Source organism: Strix uralensis, chromosome 6 (genome assembly GCF_047716275.1).
Source record: "Strix uralensis isolate ZFMK-TIS-50842 chromosome 6, bStrUra1, whole genome shotgun sequence".
Lineage (NCBI taxonomy): Eukaryota > Metazoa > Chordata > Aves > Strigiformes > Strigidae > Strix > Strix uralensis.
In genome coordinates, this window is record NC_133977.1 from 45,877,695 (window position 1) to 45,900,832 (window position 23,138).

Here is a 23,138-nt window from a genome sequence, read left to right on the forward strand (position 1 = left end):
AAAAAAAAAATCCTTCACTTGCGTTAAAAATAGTCATGACTACTATTTAAAACCCTATGGTTTTCATTTACATTTGACCAAATAATATGGCACGTCTGGCTTTTACTGATGAAACTGCAATCAGCTGTCCGTAAACTAACCATGTGCACAGCCCGTTTCACAGGACACTGCCAGGCACACAGACTATGGTTCCAGAAAACCCCCAACTAAAACCTGTCTATGCATTTCATAAAGGCAAGTCTTCGTTTCACACATCAATGCAAATGTTTGTTCTCTCATGTAACACTGGAATGAAAAGATAACATCAAATTAGCGTGACTTGCGTTAGCCTATCTGCACCCTCAGTAAGAAATACCTACATGTGCACATGGGAATGATTCTAAGGTATTTTCACCAACAGAAATAATTGGATTGCTTATTGCTTGTACTTACATACATAAACATCATTCTATTCACATTACTTAAAAGTGACCAACATCTTTAATTGAAATCACACTGAATTTATTCTGAAAACATAATTTTGATCCAGAAAGTAAACTTCAGTATCCACATTCTATCACATACAGAACACATATAAGAAGGTACCATGCAAAAGCTTTTTACTACAGGTTTCTTTATGTGCATGATACTTTTGAGGTGGCAGAAAAAAAACTCTGCTATGAGCAGTGTTCCTATGATGGTCCTTTGCATTTTCCTACTGCCATAAACCAGATCGTCTCCAAGGAATACAAGCCCACTGCAACAACCCACTCGGCAAGGACAGTGATGACAGTGAAGACGTACTGGCTGGAAGGTGCGCACACGCTGAGGAACTGGAGAACTGCTCGGCGCAGGGGTGAAGTAACACTAATGCTGCCTATAATTTCCTCAGCTGAAGGGTCTAATCTGCGCATCTTCAACACAGTGATTGATTTTCACAAAAGTGCAGAACTCTGCCTTTGAATGTCTAGCCTACTTTCAGTTATGGCTGAAAATGAATGGCAAACAAATTACTGCATGGAATGGACAGGCACATGGACAAACAGGTGAACAGACACAGTGTGGTCATAAAATTTTACATGCGTTGACAACAGGTACTTAAAAGGGAAAGAGCCACAAAGGAACCTCCTGGGTAATTAGGAGTAACCAGAAGCATTATAGATGCAGTTGAGTTTTATCAGAAATTACTCGTTCCATTTCATAAACAACATTCGAGTTCAATCTCTGTGTATAATAAAAGTGCATAAATACAAGTTAATCTGCAGCTCCAAGGCTAACAAGGCTCTGGATCCATGACAATAACTAAGGATTCTCAAAAATTTACATTATGTAGAATCAGTATTTGAAAGTGTGTTTCATTTTTTAACCAATCGCATTCTATGCATCGCAGGCAGCTTTTTAATTGGGATGGTACCTCACATCATTAAGATCACAATATGAATAGTGTACCTGCACCAAAGCAAAACTTTTAAGTACAAAACACTACCATACTCAAAACAATATCATATTCACTGGATCAGCAGCCATATGTAATACTTTCCTTCTTTCTCTGATGATTGTGTCTAGAAAAGGTAGTTATGTTTAAAAAACAAACCCAAAATGCTCAGACTTGGAATCTGCCCAGAAGAATTTAGAGCCTACATTCTTCGCTCTGTGATTCAGTGTAAGTGGGGTAACACATTTTTCATAGTAAAGAAAGTATCAGTTAATGAAATGAGGAGACTGTTGAAATCTGATAGATAATTTTGGGTGAGAAAAAGTGTACATTATTATGTTCTGAAGACAGAAACACCCAAATTACTACAGGTACTAAACCAGCATTAATGTTACTACTGAAATCATGAAAAGCCCAGTCACTGAGGAATTCAAGGCTGAAATTCTGCAAAACAGTTTTACATGCTTAGCTCCTTTAAGTGTCAGTAAGTCAACGCCTGTTTATGTACGCAGGCACACACTTAAATCTATTCAGGATTAAGATGTATTGACTTAATTAACTGCATCTGAGTTATGATACATGCCCTACATCTAATGGTAAACTTGTGTAGTGGGGTCACTCGAGATCTATATACTGCTTAAGTTTTCTTCTAGCAGATGCAGGCCCCAATTCAAGGAATACAAATGACAACTAAACAAGCACCTTTATGGAATCATAGAATCATTTAGGTTGGAAAAGACCTTAAGATCATAGAGTTCAACTATTAACCTAACACTGCCCAGTCCACCACTAAACCATGCCCCTAAGTGCCAAATCTACGTGTCTTAAAGACCTCCAGGGACAGTGACTCCACCACTTCCCTGGGCAGTCTGTTCCAGTGCTTGACAACCCTTTTGGTGAAGAAATTTCTCCTAATATCCAATCTAAACCTCCCCTGGTGCAACTTGAGGCTGTTTCCTCTTGTCCTATCGCTGGTTACTTGGGAGAAGAGACCTCCTTTCAGGCAATTGTAGAGAACAATAGGGTCTCCCTTCAGCTTCCTCTTCTCCAGGTTAAACAACCCCAGTTCCCTCAGCCACTGCTCACAGGACTTCATCTCCAGACCCTTTACCAGCTTCGTTGCCATTCTCTGAACACACTCCAGCACCTTAATGTCTTTCTTGTAAAGTGAGGGGCCCAAAACTGAACCCAGTATTTGACGTGAAGCCTCACCAGTGGGGAGTACAGGGGGATGACCAGGCCCCCAGTCCTGCTGGCCACACTATTGCTGATACAAGCCAGGATGCTGTTGGCCTTCTTGGCCACCTGGGCACACTGTTGGCTCATATTCAGCTGCTGTCAACCAACACCCCCAGGTCCTTTTCCGCCAGGCAACTTTCTAGCCACTCTGCCCCACGCCTGTAGTGTTACGTGGGGTTGTTGTGACCCAGGTGCAGGACCCAGCATTGAGCCTTGTTGAATCTCATACAATTGGCCTTAGCTCACTGATCCAGCCTGTCCAGACCGCTCTGTAGAGCATTTCTACCTTCAAGCAGCTCAACACTCCCACCCAACTTGGTGTCATCTGCAAATTTACTGAGGGTGCACTTGATCCCCTTGTCCAGATTATTGATAAAGATATTAAACAGAACTGGCCCCAATACTGAGCCCTGGGCAACGCCAGTTGTGACTGGCTGCCAACTGGATTTAACTCCATTCACCACCACTCTTCGGGCCCGGGCATCTGGCCGTTTTTTTTTACCCAGTGAACAGTACGCCTGTCCAAGCCATAAGCAGTCAGTCTCTCCAGGAAAATGCTGTGTGAAACAGCATCAAAGGCTTTAGTAAAGTCCAGGTAAACAACATCCACAGCCTTTCCTTCACCCACTAAGCAGGTCACCTTGCCATAGAAGGAGACCAGGTTTGTCAAGCAGGACCTGCCTTTCATAAACCCATGCTGACTGGGCCTGATCACCTGGTCTGGTTGTCCTGTACATGCTGCGTGATGGCACTCAAGGTGATCTGCTCCATAACCACCCCTGGCACCAAGGTCAGACTGAGAGGTCTTTTAGTTCCCAGGATCCTGCTTCTGGCCCTTCCTGTAGATGGGCATCACATTTGTTAACCTCCAGGCAACTGAGTCCTCCTCGGTCATCCAGGACTGCTGATAAATGACGAAAAGTGGCTCAGTGAGCTTTTCTGCCAGCTCCCTCAGTACCCCTGGGTGGATCCCATGCAGTTCCATAGACTTGGGTGTGTTTAAGTGGTGTAGCAGGTCACTAACCATTTCCCCTTGGATTATGGGAGCTTCATTCTGCGCTCTGTCCCTGTCTTCCAGCTCAGGGGGCTGGGTACCCCGAGAACAACTGATCTTACTATTAAAGACTGAGGCAAAGAAGGCATTAAACACCCAGTCTTTTCCTCATCCTTTGTCACTATGTTTTCCCCTGCATCCAATAAAGGATGGAGAGTCTCCTTAGCCCCCCCCCGTTACTAATGTATTTATAGAAACATTTTTTATTGTTTTTTACAGTAACCACATTAAGTTCTAGTTGGGCTTTGGCCCTTCTAACTTTCTTCCTGCGCAATCTCAGGACATCTTTATATCCCTCCCAAGTTGCCTGTCCCTTCTTCCAAAGGTCATAAACTCTCTTTTTTTACCCTAAGTTCCAGCCAAAGCTCTCTGTTCAGCCAGGCCAGTCTTCTTTCCTGCCAGCTCCTCTTTCAGCACATGGGGACAGCCTCCTCCTGCGCCTTTAGGTTTTCCTTCTTGAAGAATGTCCAGCCTTCCTGGACTCCTCTGCCCTTCAGCGCTGCCTCCCAAGGGATTCTGGCAACCAGGCTCCTAAACAGGCCAAAGTCTGCCCTCCAGAAGTCCAAGGTAGCAGTTCTGCTGACCCCTCTCCTTACTTCTCTGAGAACTGAACACTATCATTTCATGATCACTGTTCCCAAGTCGGCCTCCAACCATCACATAACCCACAAGTCCTTCTCTGTTCACAAACAACAGATCCAGCGGGGTGCCTTCCCTAGTTTAGATCCTTTACTGAAATATAATTTGTGAATAAGTGCACACCTTCTTGTTGAATCAAGGTTTACAACCGATGTTAACCCAGTACATTAGTCTTAATAAGCACACTGCATCAGGTCACTTTCACTTAACAGTCCTCTGCATTAGATCAGTTTTGCTTCAACTGTATACATTCCATTCAGAAAACAATCATATTGACAAACTGGAGACCTTAATTTTCACAATGTACATGAATTAGAGACAAACTTAAGCTCATGAGCAGACTTAACTTGCTTAATTTAGCCTAATCAAAATAAGACACTTTTTAAGTAACTAAGTTCCAAAAAGTTTCTTTAAAAATAGCATTGTGATATTGAAGCCACAAACCTCAAGAAGTTGTTAAAAAAACAAAGCGAAACAAACTAAAAGCTTTGTTGCACTAGAGCAAAATCTATTTCAACACTTCAGAATTACCCATGTATCACATTCCTACTACTGCTATTTCTCTTAGTCCTGTAATGAAAGTTAAACGCAGTATATCCATGTACAGAATGGCCAACATAATAGTTAAGACCATTTATGATGATCAATATACTCAGGCTTCTGTGTTTAAAAAGAACGTTGTTTGCTATTAGGAGCAATGTCTAGCAAGTGATAGAGTGACCTGGCATTTAGCCAAGGTCAAACCACCACACAAGTATAATTCTGAGATATTCTTATTTTAAAAGCTGCATTTCAGAGAGCAATTACCCCCCAAAATGCTCTCCTTATTAGTACTATGTCGTTCACATTGACAGCACTGATAGGTTATACCTGCTCCACTCAAAAAAGACAAAACAAAGAGTAACATCTTTACACAGTTTCTGATACGTTTTTAATGTTCTCCTTTCACAGATGATCCAGAGGGAAAACAGGCTGAGAACTGTATGTCGCAGGTGGCCTCTTTCAGCCTTCTTTTATGTACAAGTTACAACAGGCCTTCCCTTCACCAGATGCAAACTCTATGCCTCAGCTACTGTAAGACCCACAGGACACAAGTAGTTTCAACATTTTTATTTATTACTCCAGCCAAACACATTAGCTCAAATTTAACTGCAACTTACTTGCCATGTTGTGTGAAGTCTTTAGGATAGGACATTTTTCATTTCCATTTAATATGATGCCAACAACATACTCTGAGTTGACAGCTACTGTGGTTTGTCTTCTGGATTTTTTTAGGTCATAACTCACAAGAAACTGGTACTTTCCACGTAGCAGTTTTGTTGTTTACTATACTGCTACCACAATTTCTTCCCAATGAAAAGGAAGAACTTGTATTAGCCACGTAACTAACCTCTAAGCACCTTATATATTTTTACTAGTAGTTTCACATTATTCCCATTCCTAAAATTCTGTTCAACGCTGAAGACCTTTTCAGAAAGTTCATAAAAACATATTTAAAATATATTCAAGACATACAGATGTTTTTCAATAAGAGCTTCTTGTACATAAAAAAATAAAAACTCCTTTTTTGAACAAAACTCTTAACAATGTGTTGTGAAGTTCTGCTCAAAATTCTCTTCCTTGTAAAAATCTCATACCAGCACCTCCGACATTGTTTCAGATGGCTTAGGACTTTAACACTTGTAAGGCAAATTCAGAATTCCAAATTTACGAAACTGGATTTTCTTGTTATTTTTCAAGCATGTGCTTTAATTTCTACTTCTAATATGTAAATTGTTACACCTTAGCTATAATATGCATTCTGCAAACTGAAAATGTTGCATTTTGTAATTCTGTGGTCCAAATGTTTATGTATGCTAATACACAGACACAAGCACCTACACCCTATCCAAAGCTTAAATTTTCTAAAACTGACGAAGGATTTGTTCCAGTCATCAAAAAGAAATATTCAAATATAACAATTATTCAAATGCATCGAACAGTCTATACTTTCAAAACTTCTCTTAAACCAAATAAAAAAATATTTTTAAAGAGTTTACAATAGAACAATGAAGTTAATGCTCTAGGAATTAGTAAAATTAGTCTAGGATTAACAGTTGAGGCCTGTAAGAATTCAGTCCATAGCCCAAATGTTTGTTCACACAAAGTTTCAAAAACAAAGGAGTTGTTTTAATGGCTTGTCACTGGTTTTCAGAATGCTTTATTTGGCTAAAATACCTGTTATTTTTCTTGCAAGACACCTGTGCAGTTTGGTCTGAATGGAATTTTATTTGCATCTACCAAATGTTTACTAAATCAGTGACTGAAATGCATTTATGGAGACATGCACTAAGGTCCAAAGTGTTCATTTTTAGGCTTTAATGGAAACATACACAATTTAAGACACAACATAATTATGTATCAAACCCTGAAATCACTTGTCAAATCCAAAAATGAAGCAGCTCTTCAATTCTATCTTCTACTGACCCATTAATCTGACTACTCATGACCTTCTCCTCAAATCCATAACAAAGTCCCCATTCTCAAGTGCTTTTTTTGCAAGTCAGATGAGTCACAAAAAGGTAAAGCAGAAGCTGCCAGAGTATCTTAAGTATTTACTTTATCCTCCCCTCTAAAACATCTGTTCCCATGGAAAGAAAAGGAGAAACTAAGTCAGACAGTTCAGTTGCTGGCTGCTGGTTCTCCAGTTCTGCTTTTGTTCCCATGGCAACTGATGTGGCATCAGGAAAAACAAATAAAATAAAAAGGATAAACAACAGCTGAGGGTAGAAGTGCTATTTCACCAAAAAAAAAAAAAAAGAAAAGAAAAAGAAAGAAAAAGAGATCTCTGTCTCTGTACTCCAAAATGCTGATAAATATAAATTACAACATTAGAGGCCCTGTGCTAGAAGTCAAAAACCAGTCTGTGAAAATAACCACACAAGTATGATCTCAAGCATCAAACTCTTCATTTATAAAATAATCTGCACAGCATGAAAACTCTTCATCATCCAGTAAAATCCTTCTTCCCCCCTCCCATGTAAGAGCACACATATATACTGCCATACACAGTTGTCATCTATTTGCTCATGCATATCTGGCATCATAACAAATGAGCTTGTCCCAAGCTTATTTCAGAACAGAAATAGCTTCTGTTTTCCCTCCATTTTTTTACTTTGTGCAGCTCAGCCCTGAATTGCCACAAGCATCAGAGATTGAATCCAAAGTATTCTCAGTAAGTACTACCCAGTCACTGTTATCCTTGGCCACTGTCTCAAGAGAAAACAGAATGGGCTGCTGATTGGACAAAACTTTAATCACGTCTCTGCCAGTAAAACATGGCAAAATATGAGCGATTCCTTTGGTCTACACATTGTTCTTTAACTCTGCCATTTCCTGGACAGTTTTTCCTTCTGAATGCTTTTCGACTCTGATCCTGCAACTTCTGGTTTGTTTTTAACTCTGCTGAAGCTAACAATAGGTTATGGCCTACAACCTATGAGGATCTTTTTTTTTCCCCCCCATGTTTCCAGTTCACTTGAGAGAGGATTACATACACCAATATATATTTAACATAAGCAACACTGCAACATGCAGTTGCTTCAAGACTGTTTCTTATGCAGGGAAAATATATACATTAGGACTAAGGACTAGGTATGGAATGTGCTATCTTCAACCCTTCCTTTCCAATTTTGAGAGTATTTGAGATCCAGACTATTTTAGAAATGTATGAGGTTCATCTTATCAGATACAGTGTTAGGAGAATTTATTCAAGACACAGAATGAAAATATCCTCTTCCCCAGAATTAATTTCCTAGAGCTGGAGAGAAGGTAAAGAAATACTTAAATGGCGGGGGGGGGGGGGGGCGGGGGGGTGTAAAGGCTGAATAATTTACAAATATCACCCCTGATAAACCTGAAGACTAAATATACACACACAGGGACAGGGAAGGAAAAGTATATGGAAAGTCTGTAAGTTTAAAGTTACAGTACATAAAATTATTCTCTATTACATGATGTTAATGGCAGAATGCACATTAACAAACTCAATGCAAAAAGACCACGGTAAGGAACCAAGAACAAAGGACAGGATAATCCGTGATGACTGAAAAAACTGTGGTGAGCAATCACAAACCAAAGATGATTACTTTTCAATCCCTCACATAAAAACATGAAGAAACCTCTATATTAATTTAAATCTTAGAAGAATTTTCATATTTTTGGCATCCTTATTATTCCACCTACATAAATTATCAAAGACACAAAACATCAAATATCAACAAAACCAAAATTAAGAGCAACTAACTCAGAATAAAGGTCCACCTACACAAGTAATAAACATTTTGAGAAAGAATAAAGGTAGTATCCTTCTCTCAGAAACCAGAAGTATGAAGATTTAACAAACCTAACGTTGAATTTCAATCACCATGTTCAGCAGTCACTGATAAACACATCTTCCATTAATATATCTAGTCATTCTAAGAGTCTTGTAATTTTGCTCTCCGCAGCATCCAAGGATGATTCCACAAATTAAGCCAGCATCAAGTGAAAAGCATTACTTCTTGTTTTATATTAACAAACTATGTTTCACTGGGTTATTTCCATTCCAATATTTCAGTCATATCTGAAATGCTAAAAAATTGTTTTCTATTTACTTCACTACTCCAAGCATAACTTTACAGCACTTTGTCATAGCCCAAGCTGAAGATTTCTATATACTCTCATCTCATATGGAAAGCGTTCCAAAACTGATGATTCCTTTCAGTTTTATTTGCTCTTTATTCTATTTGACAGGGTGACCTGAATTAATACAGTGTCCTAGATGTTTTCTGGTTTGTCCTTTTTTTTTTTTCCTCCCAGTATTGTGTCAAACTTGCATTGTGACTGCTGCTGACCTGATGTTTTTAGCAGAACTATGCATTATGACTCCAATTTCTCTACCTGATGGCAGGTAATTAATTTAAAACCCATCACTATGTATGTTTAGTTCATGTTATTCTCCCTGCTTCCCTCTGCTCCATGTGCATTACTTCAAATTCATCAGTGACTAATTTCATGCAGCCACTTTGATTCCTGAGATTCTTCCAGTTCAGTTTGATCTTTTCATAAGCATGGTGGTTTTTCACAATGATAAAACTTTTTTTCGTTAACAGATAAACTCAGCCTGGACCGTAGAAGGTCCTTTCAAATCACATCCTATTAAAAAAAAATATCCTGCATTGTAACCAAGCCATCAAAAAATCTGACATCACTCATTGTAAACACAAGCTACTCAGTAGCAGAAATCAATATGGGTCTCATGAATTTAAAGTACGTTGTTTGTAAACACAGTTCAAAAAATCTTAACTAGTGTTAACTACTTTTAATCTGCACATGGCTGCTTCTTTTTCAGAATAAAATTTAGTAAGTCAGAATTTCAGTAAACCAAAAATCTATAAAGCATTTGGTGAATTCATGCTGCAAGTGAAATGTTCTTACAAAATTGGGTATATACATGAAGCAATCTGATGCCTCTTTGCCTATGTAGTGCAACATTTTAGAGTCAGTTTTCCATTTTTCTGTACATAAACGTTAACATGCATGTCCAAGAAATAAGTATCTTAACTTTCATTATGATACTGCAATGGGATAGGTTACAGAGTTAGATCCAATCGCCACACCAAGTGCAAAAGAAATAACTGTCTTTTCAAGAAATTTAAGAGACACAAAATGAAAGGCCCATTATGTCCTTTTTTCAGGGGAACAGTTTAGGTTGGAACAGTTTTGACCTGGAAAATGGGCATTAACTGAATCTGTGAACGTCTTTCCATCCCTAATAAGATAGGCAAACAATTCACAAGTCATTTACTTGTCATCCTACTTTTTTTCCTCCAAGTAAACCATCACAAACTTTAGAATTAAAAAATATGAATAAAAAAAAGGTGACAATTAGTCATACCAGCAACTATGCCTTCTTACCAAGCCAGAGAAACCTTTCAACACAGTACTAGATCACTGTACATACAAAACAATACATGAATCTTCATTTCTACCCTTGACATTCTGAGATTATAAGTAACGTATCTAAATAACACAGGTAACTTCTCTAAACTGCTCCTTTATTTCTTCTGGGCTGGTAAGAACTATCTACCAATCTGTCTAATGCTATACTGAAACAGTGGTCACTGTGCACCTCCAGGCTGACTAAATCCTAACACAATAAAATGCAACATTTGCTTCTAAAAAATCAAATACCGTATACCTCAAACATTCTTCTGAAACATCTCTGAAAAACCTGTATGTTTAAGTGCTTGTCACTGCTTTCCACAATCAGCAGTTCTTGCTAAACATATTACAACTTACAGTGCTGTTTTCAGTCCGAGAATACTGATTTACTATTTCTGGGTCACCTTTTCTGTCAGGGGTCTCCCCCAGAAGTTAGCATATAATTTTTTCCCAAAAAAATCTGAAGTGACTATTATAAAGAATCAGACTTGAAATTTCACACTCAAATAGCTCTTTAAAATTTAAGCAAACTTTTGCAGAAGAGTACAAATTATTTATTGAGTTATGAATCACTCAAATTATATATGGAAACAGACACTTGTAAGGGGCTGCTAAACTAAAGAAGATGATTCTGTGTATAAATAGAACATAATATAATGAACATGAAGATTTATACACATCACCTAATTATCTTAACACTTAAATTATCTATATTATCGCCTACGCCGCTGGAAGGAACAGGGACAAACAAACACTAAAGAATGAACCTTTCTCTCAGTCCAAGTTTTATAAAATCAATAGAATGCAGGCCAGTTCTGTTGAGGTCAACGTATGAAGCAAAAATAAGTAACAGCTTTACCAAGTGTGTTAGAGATTCCACTTACCTGCATTTCAGATATCTCCTACAACATATAACACAGATCATTCCACAAGATGATTGCTAATTGAAGCATTTCACAAGATACCAAAACTACAACAGTTATATAACTTAAGCATTTAGAGGCAAAGAAATAAAAAGTGGTTGTCCCCCCTACGTGTCTATTATTATAAAGTCTTTACACTATTAACATATGTCTCAAAATACATATTTCCATGACTGCAAAAAGACTGTAGGCTACATTTAAACGCTACTCTGCATAAACCACTTATATTAACACAAAAAACTTTGCAATATGCTGTGTATCCATAACTTCAAAATTGTTAACACTGAAAATTTACTGGCATCTGCAAGAGTCAAAAAGATTATAAATTTACCTCAGTGATAATCAGAAACAGCTTGACACATAGAAAACATCTCTCAAAAGACTCAGGAAATTATTCCGAACTGCACTGTATCTTTCACGCATAGAAATAAAAGGAAAATTACCTAGCATAATCTGTTCCTTTTAGTTCCTAATGCTAGGAGAAAAAGGGTATTTTATAACTGACTGCACTTACTAGCGCACTTAAATTTAGTTTTACCTTAAAATAAGTAAGAGTGAATTCCTTCCTTCCCCACATGCCCTTTGACTATTCCTTTGCACAATGAACACACTTCATGCAGTCATAAAAAAATACTTCAAAACCAGCCCTCTGGCTCAACTGTGGAATCAATACTTGCCAATCTTGTTCAAAAATACATTTGGTTCAATGAAGATGACTTGCTATACATTTAAGCCTTGGGGGGGGGGGGGGGGGGGGGGGGGGGGGGGCAGGGGCAGAACAAGGCTTGAAAAGCACTTCAAGGAAAAAAAAGATGACAACTGCAGAAAAATACAGTGCTAAAATGACAGTTATATGCCAAACAATAAAGGGCCTTCAGTAACAGTTTGTTGTCATTTTAGGAATATATTCTTTCCTTAAGCCTTTTTTTTTTCCTCCCTTTTCTAAAGTTTACTTCTCCAAACACTCTTACATGCATTAAGTAGCAAGTAAACTATACAAAACCTTTAATATTATTTGGTAGCTGTTGGCAAATTAAAAAACAAAAAACAAGGCAAACAGAAGGCCTCCAGTATGCCATCCAAAGACTTTGCAGTTTGGGACATCCCTGTTTTGTGTATAAACATCCACCTACTTTGCTTAAACCCTACCCTCCAAATCCTTCTCCAATACATTCAAGGAATGACTAAATCAGAGTGCTTTCCCTACTAAGTTGCCAGAAAGATAAAGAATTGATGGAATGCATTACTATGGGTTTTTTCCAATAATCTACACCCTTTCGTTGTCTTTAATCAAGACTTTGGATCTCAATTTTCTTCCTATTTCTCAGACTTTCTTTGAGACAGTAGCTTTTTGACATGGTCTATATTGACAACATGGTGGGGGGAAAAAAAAAAGTCAATCACTGTCTGCTGTTGTCTGATTATCAATGATTACTAAGTGGGGGGGGGGGGGGGGGGCGGGGGGGGCAGGGGGAAGCATCCATTTACTTCTTTAGAGTCCCACTTAAGATAATTTCCCCAAAAGAGCCAAAAGGGGACTCTATTGTTTCTAATATCAGACTTGGTAAGTGACAAAACAGAGGAATTCTCCTTGCTTTGAAAGCTCTTACAACTGTGCTATAAAGAACTTAAATTCTGGCATTACAGCTGTTGTAGAGTTTGGGTCCCCAAATGATCTGACTATTGAGCACTCTTCTCTACTGCCTCACTTTTCTCCTAAACCACACAGTTGTAGTCTCAACTATTATCTCTGATCTAGCTCTTTCATCAACATTGAAAAGAAGCAGTGAGGTGCTTAAGGGTAACTCCAAGGATGAAAAATGATCAGAGCTGCAATGGAAAAATACTGCTTTGCATTTCTTACGGTTTAGCCTTTTTAAAATTGCTGTAACTACTTAGAAAAGACCACATCTGTGATAATATCTTTTATTAAATCAACTGATACAGCTTGAAAAACTAGACTCTCTTTTAGGCATGTATGCCTGACATTTTTAACTGACTATCACAGTAAGGAACCTTCCTTAATGGCTTCCCATCTTCCTGGATCCATGCATATGAAGTAAGAATTTATTTACAACTTTCCTCAGTAATGCTTTCTATCTACATGCCAGGTTATGAGGCAGTAGTAACCTACAACATACTGGATCAGAAGATGTGTGGAAAGTGGGTATTTTGGGCTCCCTTTTATTCCCACAGGAACTAAGGATGTTTGAGAAACTGATTTTCATAGCCAACAGTATAGTTCTCCTTTTAGAAGTTCCAGTCACTAGGGCAAAGATACAGAAAAGCTATCAAACTGAATGTATAAACTAGTGGAAATACCTCACTTTATTTCTAACCTGAAAAAGTAAAACTGGAAGAAGGGCAGGGGGAAATCAACTTTACTAACACAGCTTATATATTTATATTACTAACCAATATTTCTTAAGTATGCATTTTTCACATTATAATGACAGATAAGCTTAGCCATGTAAGAGTACAGTCATTTCCAACATATCTATTATTTTTTCCATGTGATACTCAGCAAGACTGTGCTTACGACTATTTCACCACACCATCATTTTGTGTAATATAACCACATTTTATACTTCTGGATTTTCCTCCAGAAACACTGGGCATACCACACATGAAAACCACAAATTTCAGCAACTACTGTTTTAGCAATGTAACCTTGGGTAAATTTAACAAAGATTTCTTATTCAGAACAACAAAAGCTACCAAAGGACTACAAAGGTTGGCTGATGTTATGTAAAGCCGTATAAAAAACTAAAAAGATTTTGTATTTAAGATGTATGTCACTGCTCACCCTTACACTTTCTTTCCTCAAAGCTCAGTTTATCATTTTATTCAGCATTTAGTTAAAATTAAATATTTAATACTGAGGGTGTTCTATGATGCAAGCACAGCTAAAATGAAAGGCCTCTGTGGCTGCAGTGACCAGATTTCAAATGCAGGTAGATCAATAAAAAAAAAAACCTCAAGCACAACCTCCATGTGTGAGTAGAATGGTTTATAATAGCTTGCAAATTACTATGTGCTTGCTGTAACCAGCTGTTCTTAAATTATGAATATGCAACCAATTCATGCTAAAGCCAAATCTCCCAGCACTATTTCTACAGGGAAATCCCAGTAGTTTTTGCTTGTTCTACATGTTAGTTCTGTTAAGGATACAAATAGCAGTAAGCTTCAGAACAAATAGGACCAAACTATTGGCGTTTCATGCACTAAATCCATTATCACAGCAGGGGTTGTCAATCTCTAGAACTTTCCTGTAACAGCTCAGGCAATACAACAACGATCTCCCAGACAAAAAATAAAAATTAAAAAAAAAAAAAAAATCTCCACAAGAGTACACGAAAGCCCCTCTGCCAAGCTAAGGCTTTTTTGCTTCAGCCAATCAGACGGTCAGCCCTGACCTGCTTGAAGGCTTCCATCAAGCTTCAAACCCTTAAAAACATCAATCATAAAAACAAAGACAGGACACTGAATTATACAGTATTAACCTCCAGGGTTTGCATACAAAGACCTTAGATTTATTTATGTCCTAGCACGTTAAGAGCTTTAGTACACTGTTTTTTACACCAAACTGGCTGCCAATTTGATGGACCTCTCTGCCCTCAGCAGGAGTACAGTGTCTTTGATTAATGAGTGCATGCTTGTGGAAAAGTGTAAGAACAGAAAATGGGGCAAAATGCACACAATTATGTCCCTACGCATCTGATGGACCACTGCAATAATTTTCGTCAAAGTGGTTTTCTTTCGGGGTTATTTTGCTGATTATATTTGGATACCACACACCACTGCTCTAAGTAAGCATCTGATAAAATGCAATGCGTTGTTTACTAAAGAAAAGAATCAGCGTTAGAAAAACATGAATTCATTAATACAAATGTATTAATAAATAGGGTCACAATCCAAAAAAGTTAGCTACATATTCAAAGCGAAGGAAAAATACTTCCTAGAAGATTTCAAAGCTTTAGCTTCTTGTCCAACAGTCTCATCACTGAGATTCAAGCTCAAGAACAGCTAAGCAGAGTATTTAGTGCCTTTAAATCACCATATTTAATAAATATTCTGAAGAAAATCTAGTTTACACTTCCTGCAATTTGCAAGAAAATACTGCTACGCTTCTCCATTATTCAAAAAGTAAACTTCATTATCCCTTCCAACAAATCCAGAGCAGAAGTAAGTTCTGTGTGAGGCTCCAAAAAGAAGACAACATCTGACAGTCACTGCATTATTTCTAAACGTATCTTCTTTTCCAAGGTTTTATACTGCAAACATTACCCGAGACAAGTCTTTATACTCAGCATTCCCACTGATTTCAATGGGACAATTACTAATGTAAACAGTCCATCGGGTAGACCAATTTTTCAGATGGTGCCTTTACATTTTTAGTAGTTTGAATTTTAAGGTTTTGTGTGATTCCTCCCTCGGGGGCTAGAAAAATCTCTGCAATCTCTTTTCGCAAACTACCAAGGCTTAACCCATTCAGCTCTTTACAATGCCTGACCTACATCAAGTGAAAAGAGTCTTACGTCCTTTAGACACAGAAAACAAGACATTCAGGAGGCCCTGATGGGTGTGAGCAGGAAGGCAATGGGAGAGATTGCACATTAATGGCAACACGCATCATCGTTCTGAAAGAATGGGAGGCTGACAAAGCCCAGCACAGCTTTCTGAAAGTCCGTACTTGGAGAGACTATGTCCTAGAGATCATCTGTCACTACTTAAGGTTTAAAAATGTATACTGTCTTTCATATCTGTCTTTTCCCCACCAATCTGAAAAACATTCACATAAAAAGAGAAGAAACTGGTATTAGGAATTTTGTCAAATGCATAAATTAATTCTGCTAAACTAAGCAGGGAAAAACCCTGTATCTTCTTTTCCTTGTTGCTACACTAAAAACCCAAAACAAGCGTAAGACTTCCTCACTCTCTGCGAGTGTTTCTTTCACTGATACAGAGAAATGATTACTTGTTTTAAGACTTATTTACTTATAGAAAACTGCTTAGCAACTTATTTCCTTACTTATAGCAAGTTATAGTATTATAGTATTTTTTAAATATTGCTAAGAATCCTGCTTGCCCAGACTGTTCTGTGGAATTTTACCAAGGACTGCTGTGTTCATCAAAACAAAGCAGTTTACTGTGAAAATCTACCAAGAACTGCAGTGTTCAGCAAAATATCATGGCTTTGTCCTCGAGGAACAGGTGTGCTCTAACTAGTTCGGCCTCGGTAATGAGTAAAGATAGACATATACGGATGGTAGAAGTTTCATTGCTTCCCTTAAATAAGATAGCATGAGTAAACCGGCTGAAAAACATTTTTGTTGTTCAAGAAATTGGCTAAGAGAATCTGCGCATGCTCCGGGGAAAAAACAAGGTGAGAAAGACTACGAGCCTTCCTCCCAAAGACCCCCGAAGATGCCCCCCAGGAGGCAATGCACAGGTGCAAAGATAACATAAACTGCTGGCACCAGCCTCTAGAACTAACCCAGCCTTACTCATGCATATGTATGTTTGTGTTATGTAATCCAGTGAATATGTATATCCACACTCGATAAGTTTTTGGTAAAAAGTGCTGTTGGTGTGCAAGCTTTGTAGAGAAATCCCCTTGCACCCCGGCCGGAGTAAAACATACCTGCTTTATAACTCTATTTCGAGTTGTAGAGTCTTTTTTCCGCAAATCATCACCTGGTGGTCTCTTAAATGCCAATACCACAATAAAATAAGTCACAATTTCTCCTCCCTCCCCTAAAAAAGAAACAAAAATCGAAATGATACTGTAGAATTAGGATTTGTTGTATTTCCTTTTAAATCTCATAGGAACTTCTGTATCAGACTTTAAAAAGCATATCGATTTTTTTCTTTTTAAGGAATGGCTTAAGACCACAGCATTATATAAGTGTAAATTTAGGGCAATAAAGAGATAAAAGAGTAAACTAGAACTTAACACAGCTAGTATGTGAAACTCTGTGCTAATTGGATTAAATGTTCTACATATTTTTTTAACTTAAAATTGTATGATTAAGAAAGTAACAGAAAAATACTGCCTCTTGGTTGGCCCTTCTCAGCGACTGGATGAAAACAGGGTCCCAATTTCTTCTAACAACTAGGTGCACTCAGTGTAGCTACTCGTGGAGTTATTCTCTGCAGAATAACAACCGACGCATTTCAGTTTTCAAGGAAACATCTACCCAGCACACTACAGATGAGTCAGTGAATAAAGCTTTCTACCTCCACCACCAACTTCTAGCGATGTTGGTAAAGGACTAAATCCTTCTGTGCACCAGGGTCCTTATTTGTTTAACTGTGAAACTACCACATTCTCATCTTCATAAATGTACTAAGAAACAAAGTAAAGAAATTAATGTGACCCTACTATTTCCCTTATGCAAATCTTCTGGTGACTCCTTGTTGATTTGTTTGTTGCGGTTTTTTTTTTTTCTTTTTAATAAGCAGGCAAAAAATGGGTGAGTGGGGTGGGGGAGGATCTATTTTCTCTAATCTGACTAATACAGTATCCTTGTTTCTGTTCTTCATCAGTAAAGAGTCAGCCCGGAAGAACTCCAACCCCCTACCACTCACTTAAAGATCAGCTTCCATTCTACCATGGCACAGAACTAATACAATAAAAATAGTCTTAAAATGCAGCAGTATAACCAAAGATTTTTAAAGAGCATAAATGTCAGTCACAAAGAGGATGTTTCACTTCCTCCTTTGATGTGGTGGGGAAGATCATCTGTACTTAAATTTTGAATTCTGCATAATGTTATCTTCACCACAAACTTTCAATTTCTTTAAAATATGCTGACCAACACATACATACTACATTCTCTCAATGTTCAGGATGTTGTAAACTATCCAACAATCACAAAAAACACTGCTGCCCTTGACACCTATGGCAGTGTTTCTTCTGATGGCAATTTACAGTCACAAACTAGTTTATAATGTGGTATGACAATTTACTGAAAGTACTGTAGTGAAACAAAATTAACTCAAAAGTTGAACAACACTTGGGAGAAACACTGGTAGACTTTGGGAATCTTCACTGGGCCAAATTATCTAAGTAATGAAAACACAAAGCACCGCTCTTCTGTAATCCTCTATTAGAACAAAGTTTGCTGATTGGAAAAAAAAAAAAAAACCACACAACTATTTGGTTTTATTTAAGGTTACTTGCACTAGGGACTGGGGTGGTGAGTAGAATCACAGTGAAGCGATTTGAACTGTGGGACGCCCTTACTGTATCAGGGGGTGTGTGTGTAGCAAATTGCATTTTTGGTTGTGCTAAATCTACCTCCCAACAGTTAAAATCTCTTAATCCCAAATATGCCATTATAAGAACATTATAAAACTAAAAGCAGTCAAGTACTAATGCCTCCTTTCCTAATTCAGGGAGACAGAGAGCTCAAACTTCCTTTTCTTTACAACTGTGATATTCCACATCTTGTGTAGGAACAGAAAAGTAGCAACAAAGACATTAACAATTGCAGTTCAAGCTGGGAGTGACTGTTCTGTTTCAATTCAATGACACCACTAATGGCTTCTTAGCAGTTCCATGAAATCAACCAGCTGTCAAGTCGATGCATCAGAAGGAACAGTTATGCACTCCCATAAGAAAAAGCAACACATCAGGATGTTTTGCAAAACATCTGCTCCTTTACACTGCAGTTCTATAATAAACATGCAAACAAAGAAAATGAGAAAAAGGGCAACAGGACCTAAGAAGAAAGAATTCCATTACTTTCTTATTTGCATTTTCAGCTTCTCCTAAAAAGATAAAAAATCAGTCTTGTAGCACTTCCTTCTTATCATAAGGTCAGTATAAAGATTAAACAAATACACTGCAGTGGTCAACCAACGCTTATTCTCTCCATAATACAAAAGTATTGCTAATTTATCTTTTGAAAATGCACAGCATCTTATTACATGTTCATGAAAATCAACTACTTCTCACCAAAAGGTAAACGAACGTATTTAGTTACCTTTCCCCTAACACTATTCAAATAATTTTACAATGTTATTGACAACCTACAATAATCTACAAGAAGGAATCCTAAAAACATTACTTTTTCCAAGAACACTGACTTGTAAGGAACCCAGCACAGTGGAATTTAATTAAAAAAAATAGGATGACAAACAGCAGTACCACAATTCTAGTTTATTTTCAATATACATTAGTCACAAAACCTTATTTTGTGCCATTCCAAACAGACTTTGGGTCAGCAGTAAAAAGGGAACACTACCTGATCCTCTGAAGAAACATTTCTTACCCCTCAGAGAGTTGTATTTATTAAGAACTTCATCACAACCTGGTATTAATAATCCGTTTCTTGCAAGGAATTGGTACCATCCTTGATTAAATAAATATCCCCTGCTTGAAGTGAACGTAAAATTTCTTGAACATCAAAGAGAACCCTTAACAACTCCTAATGCTTCCTCTATACACACTTTACAAAAATTACCTTGGCTGCCATTTTCTTAATATTATGTAGTTTATTGATTTTGCAGCATTGTGACAAAAACATGTATGTAGTTTATTATAGGTATGAGACGTCAAGTATACTCTCATTTTCTGAAACTATTTATCCTCTGTTGCTCACCATTTATAACCTGTCAAATCTTCTAGACCTTTGTTGCATGTATAATTTAGAACCATCTGTTGTACATGCTTTCAACTATTTGAACATTTTCATCTACCTAATATTCACATACCTGGCAAATACTCAACACAACCACACCTTCTGATGCATTTAAAAAAAAAAAACAAAACACCACACCCCCCCCACCCCCAGGTAAATATCTGACGTTTGTTCCAACATAACAAGGGCACTTTCGGCCCATCATTCAATACTTTCAATACTGACTTGGATAGAAAAAAGTCTTGATGTACTAACAGCTACTCCTATTGCTTTCTATGTTAACTGTTGTCAACGTTTTTCCCAACCCTGAAGACAAAGAAAATGCAAATTAAATACAGGCAGTTTCATGTTCTCGTTAGTGTGACTGTAAATATGCTGCAAGTAAGACGAGTATAGGAAAGAGAATGGAAAGCCAGAAGTTTACCTATAATAGTTATTCCTTATCAAGTACCCTGCGTTTCACTAAATCATATCATGTGACCAGAAAAACTTTTATGAGATTTAAAAAAACAAAAGCGCAATTGAGAAGTAAATTAACAGAACAGTACCTTTTATTGTTTCCCTTTTCACAACAGCTGACACAGAGCTTATACCCAGAGGTAAAGAGATATTTTTTTTTTTTTTTGGAAATGAGTTTAGCATAGTAACTACATTTTACCACTTATATAGTATCTGAAACATAACACAAACGTATAAATAGGTACTCTCCAAGCGAAACCTTTTAACAATATAGCTTAATAGGTTTGTTGCTTTCAAATATACCCCCCAATCTGTCATTTAAAAATGGAACAACTGTGTATTTCCATGTTCCTCATCCCAAGTAGAAACTGTTTATTCCTCAAGGAAGATTCCTGTACCCAACGTTTCATGTAAACTTAATGACAGATTACTACTTTCTGTAGACAAAAACAATACAAATATCCAGATGATTCGTTATTTAACATCAGAACTTTGGAATTTTTTTAAAACAACGAAACAGTTAAGCAAGCATTACGTATTAAATAAAAGGCCAGGACGGAAAAAAAAAAAAAAGCGCGGGGGGAGGGGGGGAACAATAACCCAAAACCACAATGATTTCTCTACCTGTTACAAAACCTGACACCAGATAAAGAAGCATATTCTTAACGTTCCCTGAATGTGCAGTCTCAACTAGGAACCTTTCTCTTTAAAGTGCGATTTACAACACGTTAGAGATCAGGAATTCCGGGGGAAAGCACACACTCTTGGAAAAATTCCCCTTAAACTTTATATGACGTCACTGTCTGTCCCTGTAACATTTCCTAAACTTTGAGTCTTCTCCAAAAGGACTTTCAGGATTTCCACTCATTCCCTCCTAAAAGAGACGGACAGACTTGGGAATAAAAATTTGCCCAAGATGGCGAAAGGCTCGTTGTTTAGAGGGCAGAAAAATGGAGGATATTGTAATATACACAAAGGGATAAATTTCAACAACTCGGCCCAGGGCTGCAGCTGCTTGTTTCTCTTTATAAGGAAACAACCCGCACAAAAGATAAAGGCAGCGGGGCCCGCAGTGAGCCGGGTGAGCGGAGCGGCGCCCGCTCCCGGCCCGCCCCCCCCCGCCACCGCGCTGCCCCTACGCGCCCGCGCTCGGGAGCGCGAAGGGCTGGGGACGCCCGCGGAGAGGCCGCGCACGCTCCCGCCGGCTCCCCGCGGCCCCGCCGAGCGCCGCTCCGCGCCCGCGCAGGGCCGGCCGGCCGGCGCACCCCGGCCCGCCTGACAGCCCCCGCCGGCGGGCAGCGCGGAGCAGCCCCGCGGCGGCGAGGGGAGCGCGGGCGGGGGAGGAGAAGCGGCGGGAGGGCCGACGCGGAGCGCACCGCGCCGCACCGCGCCACACAAAAGAGCCGCCCCGGCGGCTGCCGGCGGCCGCCGGCGGGGACGTGACCGGCGCCGCCCGGCCAAGGGACGGGCCGGCGGCCATGAGCGAAGTTTAAAACCGCTCGGGACCCAGCCCGTCCCGCCCGAGCCGCTCCCCCCACCCCGGGCAGGGCCCCACGGCGGGACCGGCACCGGCACCGGGGCCGCGGCCGGCCCGCCACAACAAAGGCGATACGCACCGGCGGGGAGGCGGCCCGCAGCGGGGGGCCGGAGCGCGGCGACGCTCTAGCGGCTCATCTCGAGGGAAAACTCTGCCCGCTCCGCGCGGAGCGGCCGGCACTCACCTCGGCGGTGCGGCAGCGCGCCTCGCCTCGCCTCTCCTCCGCTCTCCGGTGGCGGCAGGCCGGGGCGCGGGGGGTGGGGTGTGGGCCGGGCCGCCTCCCCGCCGCTCCTCACAGCCCAGCGCCGCGCGCGGGGGGGCGGGGGCGCGCGCGCGGGGGCGGGCGCGCGCAGTGCCCCGCGCCGGGCCCAGCCGGTCCCTCCTCAGGGCTTCTCCAGCCTCCGCCACCGGAGTGACGTCACAGCCCGCTCCGCTCCCCCGACAATGCGAGCGGCTGCCGACGAGGCGGGGGGACTGGGGCTCCGGGGCTCCGCGCCGGCCGCCCGCCCTCCCCCGCCAGGAGCGGGGCAGCCCCCGCGCTCGCGCCCGGCAGCCGCCTTTCCTCGAGAAAAAGTTCCCAACAGTTCGTGTCTTCCGAGCGGCGGCCAGAGGATGTCAGTCCGCGTCCGGTCATTTTTTAGCGATGACTTTATCGGTCGGGGAAGAAGCACGGTTGCCCGCCTTCAGCACGTAAATTAATTCTTACAGATTAAGTTCAGGTAAAAAAAAAAAAAAAAGCAAAAACACAGCAACAAAGAATCTGCGGTACAAACAATAGCCGTCTCCAGAAAAGGGAAAAAAAGAAAGGCGACCCATTTCCGAAAGAGGAGACATTTTAAAGCAGCCTAGCAAATCAGAAATTCGCAGTGGAAGCAACGTCCAACTTTTATGCTCTAGAACTAGATAAATAAAATCCAAGTAAAACGGGCAACAAGGGTGGGGGAATTAAAGTTACGGGGAAGTATTAAAATTCACCAGCCATTGACACAATTTTTTTTAAAATACGTCTTTTAAATACCAACGTTCTCTCCTTGCCTGAAACAGCCTATACAGGTTATTTGTAAAGAAGTAAAAGCTGCGCTTCCCACAGCAACGCTGCCAGCTACACACACACGGTACCCGCCTCTCGCTGCTTTCTTTGGCAGCGGCTCACACTCGGGCAGGGTTAAAGTACACGCCGCGAGCCGGAGGACTGCTCCCTGTAAACCCTAACGCTGGGGATTTAAAGTTACACCGCAGTGCAACGAAGAAAAGCTAAGCG

The 23,138-nt window shown here is 39.9% G+C and overlaps 1 protein-coding gene across 14 annotated transcripts in view; it reads right to left on the reverse strand.

Moving 5' to 3' along the window:
- Nucleotides 1-22,190, reverse strand: part of BAZ2B (bromodomain adjacent to zinc finger domain 2B) — a 157,687-nt gene extending 135,497 nt beyond the window's left edge. For 13 of the 14 annotated variants that reach the window (XM_074873917.1, XM_074873921.1, XM_074873919.1 and 10 more), the window contains exon 1: nt 22,062-22,190. The gene's annotated coding sequence lies outside the window, so the exon portion shown is untranslated. Of the gene's footprint in view, nt 1-16,877; nt 16,991-22,061 lie in introns of all 14 variants that reach the window. The other variant, XM_074873913.1, reaches the window with a different exon arrangement.
- Nucleotides 22,191-23,138: the final 948 nt, after the last annotated feature.